Below are 11,835 nucleotides of genomic sequence, written 5' to 3'. Positions count from 1 at the left end.
CATTTGAGCGACAAGTAATAACGGACGGTGGTGGTATTACTGTACTTGCATCGCGAGATAGTTGATTGTCTAGCATTACTCTGCATCTTATCTGCCCTGCCCTCCACTTTCTCCAAATTATCATATCTACATTTACTCTTACCAAAATGTTGAATAAAGCCAATGCCACTGCACACGTTGATGTCTGCATTCCTCTTGTCAGTACCTTTTGCCTTGTAACACTGTACTTAATTAATTGCTATTTGATTATGTATCATCAGTCTGCACCTGAGCTTCATTATCCTCTGTTTCTTCCAATATTATTTGATCTATATTTACTCTTTGCAAAATGTAGAATAAAGGCAACGCTTTTAAAGAATTTTCTTTGGGGAATTTATTGAATTATCCTTCCATAAACATGGAGAAGGGCTTTGTCCACCCCGTGTTAACATGTAATGTAAGTTCATCCTTCTCAAGCCTTCAAACTTTGTTCTAGTATAGATTTGGATAGGCATCATTTCCTCCATTGTTGTTTACTTTGCTGTTTACATCTGATTGGATGTTTGCAACAACTACCAATTTAAAATTGTAGTTGTAAAAACATGTTCCTTATGCAGAACATATCCATTTATTGCTTATATAATTGTGAAACTTGTTACGTGTCTCCTTATTTCTCTTTCAGGGTCGTATCTCTCATGCCAGGCAGAACTTTAGGGAAGATAGTGAGCCAAACCATCTTGAGGACAGCGAGATGACCCCAAGGTCCTGTCTTGATGAAGACAGTGAGTTGAAGCTACTCACCAGCAGGTGTGAGACAACCTCTGTGCAGTCGCTGCCTCAATTAGTTCGACTTCTTCAGTCTCAACTTAAAGCGGAAAGGCTTGCTTCAGCTCAACTCCGACTTGAAGTCAAAGATATAATGAAGATGACAGGGGACTGCCGTGCGCACTATGGTGCCATACAGCTAGGGATGAAGCATCTATCGTTGACACAACTGAGGTCTCATCAGCTTGTTCGGCTGCTTGCGGGGCCCGACCTTACCAGGCCTAGTGCCTTCTGAAGTGCTCTGAGTTTTGTATATTCTTTTGTCGGTGCGTTTATATGCACTGGTGGCGACCTTTGATGCCCAGTGTATGTAATCTGCGGTCATGTTGCGCTTTATTATCACCGGTAGCGAACTTTGATTCCCAGTGGATGTAATATGCCGTAATTTCTTTATAGTATAGTCTAGGTTTATTCTTTGGTCGGTATGCTGTAATTTAGGCCGGAAGGTTCAGTCGATCTCAGTGTTGTCTGTCATCAGGCTGGCCCGTTACTCATATGGGCCAAAACGTGGGCCTATAATCATCTTGGGCCATTAGCAGGTCTAAACCTATAGTAGTTTCCTGCCTTTAACAGGCGGAGTAAAGTTCTGGCCAGCTAGGCCAAAGAATACCATGGGCTGTTAACAGGCTAAAACCTAGATTGTGCTAGCATTGAGCCAAAAAATTCACAGGCCAATAAAGGCCAAAACTGCCTAAGGCCCATGTTGGGCCCAAATAGGACGAGCAGTTAACAGGCCAAAATATATCTTGGGCCTGTTTGGCCCAATAAAATTATGGGCTTTAAGCAGGCTGGTATCCACGCGGGCCATTGGCCCAAAAGTGTCACGGGCCATTATCAAATGGGCTGTAAGCAGGCCGGATTCAACGTGGGTTGTAATTAGGTCCAACTGTTACACGGGCCATTAACAGGCCGATAGGCCAGTTGGGCTAAAATTTATCCACGAGGACTACGGGCCATTAAGAGGCCTAAAGTTACATCGGACAAGAAATAGCCCAGTTTCTGCGTGGGCCGTTAAATGGCCTAAAGTTAAACCGGGCCGACAACGTCCCAGATGGTCCACGGGCCGCTAACAGGCCGAAACTATTATCGGGCCGAACTGGTAAATGGGCATTTAACAGGCTGAAATACAAACCTGTCTTACAATGGGCCCAAAGGTACAGTGGCCTGTTAACGGGCCTGATCTGATATGGGCCGTAATTTGGCCCAAAACTCGGCAGGCTATGAACGGGCCTGATCTGATATTGGCCTCAATTTGACCCAAAACATGGCTGGCTGTTAACGGGCCAGCCCACTAATGTCTGAAAAAACATGGTGGGCCTTTAGCTGGGCCAGCCTTTTCACCGGAATGGGCCTCTATTGGGCCGTGCCACGTGTCGACGTCTCATAGGCGCCTCCTGTCCAATGAGTGGATGACATCTGTCCCAACGAGGAGCTGACACGTGGTTCCGTCGGCCAATGAGAATTTTACACGTAGAAAATCCCCATTGGTTCGGGCTATTAATGAGTTATCGGATCCAAAACTGGACCCGATAGCTTGACGGCGAGCCGTTACGGTCGATGCCACGTGTGGGTCACCCTTGACGAAAGCACTTCTATGACGTGCGATTTATCGTCATGGAAGTGGACACTTCCGCAATGATAATTTTGGTAATGTCATGGAACACTTCTACGACAGCGCATGTATGACTATCTTGATTCTGTCATAAAATCGTCATGGATGTACATGCATGACAGAAAACGTGACCTACTGTGACAAACACGTATCATCACGGAAGTGTCTTTTTTTTGTAGTGCAAGAAACCCAAGTTGTCGTTTCTTAAAGTTTGGGGTTGCGATGCTTATGTGAAAATGTTTCAGCCTGATAAGCTCAAACCAAAATAGGAGAAGTGCGTCTTCATAGGATACCGAAAAGAAACTGTTGGGTACACCTTCTATCACAGATCCGAAGGCAAGATATTCGTTGCTAAGAATGGATCCTTTCTAGAGAAGGAGTTTCTCTCGAAAGAAGTGAGTGGGAGGAAAGTAGAACTTGATGAGGTAATTGTACCTGCTCCCTTATTGGAAAGTAGTTCATCACAGAAATCAGTTCCAGTAATTCCTACACCTATTAGTGAGGAACCTAATGATGATGATCACGAAGCTTCTGATCAAGTTACTACCGAACCTCGTAGGTCAACCAGAGTAAGATCCGCACCAGAGTGGTACGGTAATCCTGTTCTGGACGTCATGTTACTTGACCATGACGAACCTAAGAACTATGAGGAAGCGATGATGAGCCCAGATTCCGCGAAATGGCTTGAGGCCATGAAATCTGAGATGGGATCCATGTATGAGAACAAAGTATGGACTTTGGTTGACTTGCCCAATAAACGGCAAGCCATAGAGAATAAATGGATTTTCAAGAGGAAGACGGACGCTGATAGTAGTGTTACTATCTACAAAGCTCGAATTGTCGCAAACAGTTTTCGACAAGTTCAAGGTGTTGACTACGATGAGATTTTCTCACTCATAGTGATGCTTAAGTTTGTCCGAATCATGTTAGCAATTGCCACATTTTATGAAATCTGGCAAATGGATGTCAAAACTGCATTCCTTAATGGATTTCTTAAAGAAGAGTTGTATATGATACAACAAGAAGGTTTTGTCAATCCTAAAGGTGCTAGCAAAGTACGCAAGCTCTAGCGATCCATCTATGGACTAGTGCAACCATCTCGGAGTTGGAATATACGCTTTGATAAGTTAATCAAAGCATATAGTTTTATACAGACTTGTGGTGAAGCCTGTATTTACAAGAAAGTGAGTGGGAGCACTACAAAATTTCTGATAAGTTTATGTGAATGACATATTGTTGATCGGAAATAATGTAGAATTTTCTGGAAAGCATAAAGGAGTGTTTGAAAGGAGTTTTTTCAAAGAAAGACCTCGGTGAAGCTGCTTACATATTGAGCATCAAGATCTATAAAGATAGATTCAAGATGCTTGATAATGTTTTTCAATAAGTACATACCTTGACAAGATTTTGAAGTAGTTCAAAATGGAACTGTCAAAGAAGGAGTTCTTGGCTGTGTTGCAAGGTATGAAGTTGAGTAAAGACTCAAAACCCGACCACGGCAGAAAATAGAAAGAGAATGAAAATTCATTCCCTATGCCTCAGTCATAGGTTCTATGAAGTATGCTATGCTGTGTACCAGACCTATTGTGTACCTCACCATGAGTTTGGCAAGAGGGTACAATAGTGATCCAGGAGTGGATCACTGGACATCGGTCAAAATTATCCTTAGTAGAATAAGGATATGCTTCTCGGTTATGGAGGTGACAAAAAGTTCGTCGTAAAAGGTTACGTCCATGCAAGTTTTGACACCGATCCGGATGACTCTAAGTCTCAATCTGGATACATATTGAAAGTGGGAGAGCAATTAGCTAGAGTAGCTCCATGCAGAGCATTGTAGACATAGAAATTTGCAAAGTAAATACGGATCTGAATGTGGCAGACCCGTTGACTAAACTTCTCTCACAAGCAAAACATGATCACACCTTAGTACTCTTTGGGTGTTAATCACATGGCGATGGGAACTAGATTATTGACTCTAGTAAACCCTTTGGGTATTGGTCACATGGCGATGTGAACTATAGAGTGTTAAATCACATGACGATGTGACTATTGGTGTTAAATCACATGGCAATGTGAACTAGATTATTGACTCTAGTGCAAGTGGGAGACGGAAGGAAATATGCCCTAGAGGCAATAATAAAGTTGTTATTTATATTTCCTTATATCATGATAAATGTTTATTATTCATGCTAGAATTGTATTAACCGGAAACTTAGTACATGTGTGAATACATAGACAAACAGAGTGTCCCTAGTATGCCTCTACTTGACTAGCTCGCTGATCAAAGCTGGTTAAGTTTCCTAGCCATAGACATGAGTTGTCATTTGATTAACGGGATCACATCATTAGAGAATGATGTGATTGACATGACCCATCTGTTAGCTTAGCACGATGATCGTTTAGTTTGTTGCTATTGCTTTCTTCATGACTTATACATGTTCCTATGACTATGAGATTATGCAACTCCCGAATACTGGAGGAACACTTAGTGTGCTATCAAACATCACAACGTAACTGGGTGATTATAAAGATGCTCTACAGGTGTCTCTGATGGTGTTTGTTGAGTTGGCATAGATCGAGATTAGGATTTCTCACTCCGATTGTCAGAGAGGTATCTCTGGGCCCTCTCGGTAATGCACATCACTATAAGCCTTGCAAGCAATGTGACTAATGAGTTAGTTACGGGACGATGCATTACGGAATGAGTAAAGAGACTTGCCGGTAACGAGACTGAACTAGGTATTGAGATACCGACGATCGAATCTCGGGCAAGTAACATACCGATCACACAGGGAACAACGTATGTTGTTATGCGGTTTGACCGATAAACATCTTCGTAGAATATGTAGGAACCAATTTGAGCATCCAGGTTCCGCTATTGGTTATTGACCAGAAGTGAGTCTCCATCATGTCTACATAGTTCTTGAACCCGTAGGGTCCGCACGCTTAACATTCGATGACGATCGGTATTATGAGTTTATGTGTTTTGATGTACCAAAGGTAGTTCGGAGTCCCGAATGTGATCACGAACATGATGAGGAGTCTCGAAATGGTCGAGACATAAAGATTGATATATTGGATGACTATATTCGGACACCGGAATAGTTCCGGGGGTCACCGGATAAATATCGGAGTGCCGGAAGGGTTATCGGAACCATCGGAGAAGTAATGGGCCTTATTGGGCCTAGGGAAGAAAGAGAGGGGCTGCCAAGGGCTGGCCGTGCGTCCTCCCCCCATGGGCCTAGTCTGAATTGGACTAGGGGGAGGGGTGGCGCCCCCTCCTTCCTTCTCTTTCCCCCTCCTTCCTTTTCTCCTAGTAGGACTAGGAAAGGGGGGAGTCCTACTCCTACTAGGAGGAGGATTCCTCCCCCCTTGGCGCGCCTATGAGGGCCGGCCGGCCTCCCCCCCCCCCCCCCCCCCGGCTCCTTTATATACGTGGGGACGCACCAGCCCCTTGTGGGCTGGTTAGCCTCCCTCCTATGGCCCATATGGCCCATATCTTTCCCCGAGGGGTTCCGGTAACCCCGCCAGTACTCCGGTATGTACCCGATACACTCCGGAACCCTTCCGGTGTCCGAATACTACCTTCCAATATATCAATCTTTACCTCTCGACTATTTTGAGACTCCTCGTCATGTTCGTGATCTCATCAGGGACTCCGAATAATCTTCGGTCACCAAAACACATAACTCATAATAAAAATCGTCATCGAACGTTAAGCGTGCGGACCCTACGAGTTAGAGAACTATGTAGACATGACCGAGACACATCTACGGTCAATAACCAATAGCGGAACCTGGATGCTCATATTGGTTCCTACATACTCTATGAAGATCTTTATCAGTCAAACCACAATGACAACATACGTCATTCCCTTTGTCATCAGTATGTTACTTGCCCGATATCCGATCGTCGGTATCCTTATATATACCTAGTTCAATCTCGTTACCGGCAAGTCTCGTTACTCATTCCGTAATGCATCATCCCGCAACTAACTTATTAGTCACATTGCTTGCAAGTCTTATCATGATGTGCATTACCGAGAGGGCCCAGAGATACCTCTCCAATACTCGGAGTGACAAATCCTAATCTCGATCTATGCCAACCCAACAAACACCTTCGGAGACACACGTAGAGCATCTTTATAATCACCCAGTTACGTTTGTGACGTTTGATAGCACACAAGGTGTTCCTCCGGTATTCGGGAGTTGCATAATCTCATAGTCAGAGGAATATGTATAAGTCATGAAGAAAGCAATAGCAATAAAACTAAACGATCATAATGCTAAGATAACGGATGGGTCTTGTCCATCACATCATTCTCTAATGATGTGATCCCATTCATCAAATGACAACACATGTCTATGGTCAGGAAACTTAACCATCTTTGATTAATGAGCTAGTCAAGTAGAGGCATACTAGGGACACTCTGTTTTGTCTATGTATTCACACGTGTACTACGTTTCCGGTTAATACAATTCTAGCATGAATAATAAACATTTATCATGATACAAGGAAATATAAATAACAACTTTATTATTGCCTCTAGGGCATATTTCCTTCACTATGTGGGCGATCACTTCACTTATATCTATTTCCCTCATTCATCCCACTCTTGGTCACCCCTACATCTCAGATCCCTTGCGATGCCAACCCTCAAGCAGTTGTCGTGTTGTGTGTGCTCGCCGACTTGCTACGGCTGTGATCTCAATGAGTAAGGTTAGTGCTCCAAACCTCTACATCTCCTCCCAGTCCCCCCCCCCCCCCCCCACACACACACAAATCACCCACACAAAAATTTCGACCTAGATAGATTGCAGTGCTTAATTATACAAATAGGTAGATGTCATTCATTAGTGCTACATCTATTCATTGGTACCACAACTACTAGAATTTGTACAAGATTAGCTAGATAAACTATTGTACTACTTGTCGGAAGAGGAGATGTCGATGACATTGGACCCAAAGGCCTTGTGGTCGTGGGTGCCGACATGCATACTCCCCACCAGGTGGTGGTTGTCGTCGCCACCATTGTCGTCGGGTCACTGAGGTCGCGAAGCATCTCCTCTGTCTCGCACCTCGTGGTGGTAGGCAATGGTTGGAGGCGACCTCACGCTAGTCGGTGATCAATTTATGCGATGGTACGGTCCTCCACAACCACCTTAGGGACTATGAGGATGGCGGCGTTGAGATGACGTCCGCCAGCTCTGTAGCGATTTGGCCCTCACGGCGACGTGCTTCGCCAGCACTGACGCCATCTGAAAGCCTCTGCCGCCCTCCACCTCCACCTCAACCTCCATCCCCTCCTCCTCCACCTACTTTTTATTTATCAATTATGTTTCCTTAATCTAATGTGTGTGCGCGTGTGTGTCTTTTCTCTGTGTGTGAGTGTACGTGTGTATCTCCAACCCTTTCTCCCCTAAACACAACAAATTTATGCTTTTTTGCGGGTAACAACAAATTTATGTTACTTGGTAAATGTGTCTCTCAAGCAAGAAAATTGTTTTCCTGTAGTTCCAAGCAAGAGAAAAATCATTCCTCAAAGAAAGAAAGGAGGTAGATGAAAGACTGGTCTCGAAAAAGAGGGCCACCACATATGCACCAAATTGCAAAAGGCAAATGAGCAAAGATAAGAACCTTGGAAAAAGCCTCTCCAACAACAAATTTATGTTACTTGGTAAACGTGTCTCTCAAGCAAGAAAATAGTTTTCTTGTAGTTCCAAGCAAGAGAAAATCATTCCTCAAAGAAAGAAAGGAGGTAGATGAAAGACTGGCAAGAGAAAAGACTGGCCTCGAAAAAGAGGGCCACCATATATGCAACGAACACTACTAGGAAAAGGCCTACTAGTGGCGCACCAGTTTTGCCTACTAATGGCGCACTACTGGTGCGCCACTAGTACCACGCCACTAGTAATTAATACTAATGGCGCACCCCTGGTGCGTCATTAGTATACCAGATACTAATGGCGCACCTCTAGTGCACCACTACTAATCCTTAGGTGCTCCACTGGTATTCCCTCTAGGTGCGCCACTAATAGCCTTATAGGTGCGCCACTAGTAATAAAGGAAGGTGCGCCACTAATAAGGGTTGAAATGCCCCACTAGTAATGTATTTGGAAAACAAAAAAAATCCAAATTTACAGAAAACAACCTATAAGGAAAAATAATTTAAAAACAAAAAATGAAATAGAATCATAATTTTTATTATAGTAAGAATATTACAATGTCTTTACAAGTATCCAATAAAAGAAAATTTACAAGGAAATAAAAGAAAATTCTAAAACTAATCTTCTAGTAATCTTTTCTTCTTTTTCTTTACTTTATCCCTGCAAAGAATGATAGAAATATGTGAGAATGAACATTGCAGAGAAGTGAAATTGAGCAATTATTTGCATCCGACATCGAAGATCTAAGATACCTTGAATCATAGACATGGGTCATTTCATGAAGCCAAGAGTGTATGCCATTCAGGATGCATAGTTCCCTGTCAGAAGAACTCAGTAAACATAGTCCTAAGCTTTTTACATGAGACAAAACATAAGGTACATGCTTGACCTAAGCTACGGCCACGCTAATCCTGCTAACAACACACATGCAACTAGCTAATCAAGATTACTACTAACATAATTCACCGAAAAGAGTAACAGGTGATGCATCAAAAGGAATCTGGCTAGATCCGATCACATTAGACGAGCCTAGGTGTGTGGATCCAAAACAAAGTGTGCAGATCTTTGATAAATGAAAGTTAAGGTTAATAATCTAAACTTTAATATTCTGAACTTTGTTACAGTTTAGCCCAAGGAGACATGCTCTATTCCTAAGAAATTAACTATTTAGTGACATAAACGTTGTGATTGATGTGACGATGAAGGAGTTTAAGTTCTGTACCTCATGCATTGCGCCACCGTCCAGTGCGGCTCACTGTGCCGTAGGGTCCTCATCTCAACAAATGGCTAAGTCTACTGCCTACTGCCAATGCATAATTAGCACACACAAGGATTTTATTGAGTGAAACAAAATTAACATCCATACTTCCTCTACTGCCTACACATCCAACAGGATAAAAAGAAACATTTTTCAGCAAAATCAAGTTAAATAGATGGATTTCCATCTTGCATACATGTGTGCTTAGCAAATAGATGGAGGGGGAGAAGAGAGAGCTTACCAACAGCATCTGGTTGGGGAGGTGGTCATGAGCAGCATGTCGGAGAGGTTGCCGGCTAATGTTTCAAAATGAAGAATAGTCAAGTTAAGTGTTAACCAACATTGTACAAAATACAGTAATTCACCGTTTTGATAACTCACTTAACATTGTACAAGTTGAGGTAACTGAAGATAAAATGGAGCTTATGGAAACAATATTCAGAGAGTAGGAGAATAAATCCTAAATTAAAAGGATCCACTAAGTTGCGAAATTGCTACACACAGGACTTGCAGGCGCGGGCGTGACATGCCATGCCATCCAGCAACGCCGGCCGTGTCGACCCACAAGTTGATCAAACAAAAACTTGGAAAACCAGCAAGTTGAATATGCATGCATCTTACCTCCCTCGGTTGCTTCCAGTCAGTCACTTGCGATCAAGATGTCCCTTCCTCCTTCCATGGAGAAATGGATCTTTCTTTCTTTCTTCCTTTCTTTGTTGACAACCTTCAATCCCTGATTAGATTAGTAAAGGAAGCAGGTCAGCAGCGGGGGTCTGAGTAGGAACGACAAGACGAAGTGCTATAGTTTATCAACATGGTCTGCTCTCAAAATCAATTTGGAATTCTCCAAGTATATTACTAAAATAAAGCTTCAGACTGCCACAAGTAAATTTCCAAGTACTACAAATTACAGTGAGTGATTCAGATAAACAAAGAATGACTGGAAGATGGCATTGGTTGATGACTTTACTCTGTGCCAGCCAACTTTGAAAACATAGTAAGTGTACCTATAGATACATAGGAAACAGGTCGTGCATCCGCCAAGAAAAGGAAACGAATCAAAATCAATACAGATCGTCTTTTTTTTAAACTGAAATCAATACAGATGGCAGCTAGTACAGATTGTCGCGAGAACGCCAGAGGCAAACTGAAACATACGCGAGAACTCTTGTTGCGAGAACGCCGTCGAGGGTGGGCGTCTTGAGGAAGAACTCGGAATGGTGCTGGTGATGCCCTGTGAGTCGTTCGACCACTCAAACTTGACCCGGAAAAACTGACTCCCCTGCCATCGTTGATTGCATCTCCCTTTTGGAAATATAAAAACTGTATAAATTACAAATATTGGCTCCGGCAAGAAAAGAAAGGGAACCAAATCTGCACTGCTTGTTCTTTTATTTTGGATTGAAATCAACAGTACAGATTGCAATGGCCAAGAGGAAAACTGAAACGCACGCGGTGTAGGGAAGGAGACGGCGTGGTGAGTTCAGAGATGCAGGGCGGGGGTGAGAGGAAGGGAGAGGAGGCGTCTGCTTACGGGGGTTGGGTGCGGTGGCGCTGACGAGATGGAAGGAGACGCCATCGTCCTTGGCCGTCGAGGATCTTGTGGACGCCGTCGAGGACGGATGAGTTGAAGTCGCCGAGGTCGAGCACGCCGCTCTTGACCAGCACCGCCATGCCGCGGATCTTGCCCTCCTTCCACGCCTGCTTGTTCTTCCCCGTCAGCCCGTGCAGCAGCAGCATCTCCGCCTCCTCTCCCCTCCTCTCTGGTTGTGGGGGCACACGACCAACACGACTGAACTGCCGTCCAGGAGAAGGGAGGCGCTGAAGTCGCCCTGGCCTGCTGCCTTCGTTTTGGTCTTGAAGGAGAGGGGTCCTGAGCTCGGTCGACATGGCTGCGGGCGCGAGGAGGGAGGGAGGGACGGAGAGCTGTGGAGGCGGAGGGCGGCTAGGTGGGGTGGAAGGAGTAGGACGCGGTGGCGGTGGTTGCCGCGGCCTGTGGATCTGAGGCCTCGCTCCCTCCTAGGAAGAGACGGAGAGGGGAGAGGGTGGGGCCGCCGGTGATGGGATGCAGGGCGGGGCGGGAGGTCGACGGTGAGGCTAGAGGAGACGAGAACGCCGGTGGGGATGGGTATAGGAGGTCCATGGCGGCGGCGGCGGGTTTGGAGGGGATCGATTCGAGGGGAGAGGAGGAGGAAGCGTTGTGTTGTGTTGTGTTGCTTTGGTTGGACTGGATTCTCTCGAATCAGGGCCGGTCGGTGCAGCACATAGCACCAGGGGTGGTGTGCCATTGCTACACAAAAATGCCCACCTCCCCTGGCTTATCAATGGCGCACATTTGCTAGATGCGCCATTGCTATCTAAAATAGCAATGGTGCAGCTGGCAAAGATGCGCCATTGGTAAACCTGGAGAAGGGGGTGGACCCGGGAAAAAAATAGCGATGGCGCATTGGACTAAAGGTGCGCCACTACTAAAAAAAATAACAATGGCGCACCAC

At 44.6% G+C, this 11,835-nt stretch overlaps 1 non-coding gene across 6 annotated transcripts; it reads right to left on the bottom strand.

The window, feature by feature from the left end:
• Nucleotides 1-8,598: 8,598 nt before the first annotated feature.
• Nucleotides 8,599-11,605, bottom strand: LOC109732796 (uncharacterized). 6 transcript variants are annotated; one of them, XR_012187084.1, is made up of 4 exons: nucleotides 10,875-11,600; nucleotides 9,305-10,073; nucleotides 8,835-8,900; nucleotides 8,599-8,742 (listed from the first exon to the last, which is right to left on the bottom strand). It is a non-coding gene; the product is annotated as an uncharacterized protein (transcript). The 6 variants fall into 6 exon arrangements; XR_012187085.1 differs by adding an exon at nucleotides 10,499-10,645 and having other exon boundaries at nucleotides 8,599-10,073; nucleotides 10,875-11,604; XR_012187082.1 differs by having other exon boundaries at nucleotides 8,835-10,073; nucleotides 10,875-11,601.
• Nucleotides 11,606-11,835: the final 230 nt, after the last annotated feature.

Source organism: Aegilops tauschii, chromosome 6 (assembly GCF_002575655.3).
Source record: "Aegilops tauschii subsp. strangulata cultivar AL8/78 chromosome 6, Aet v6.0, whole genome shotgun sequence".
In the NCBI taxonomy this organism is placed as follows: domain Eukaryota; kingdom Viridiplantae; phylum Streptophyta; class Magnoliopsida; order Poales; family Poaceae; genus Aegilops; species Aegilops tauschii.
This window is presented reverse-complemented; position numbering and strand designations above follow the sequence as displayed.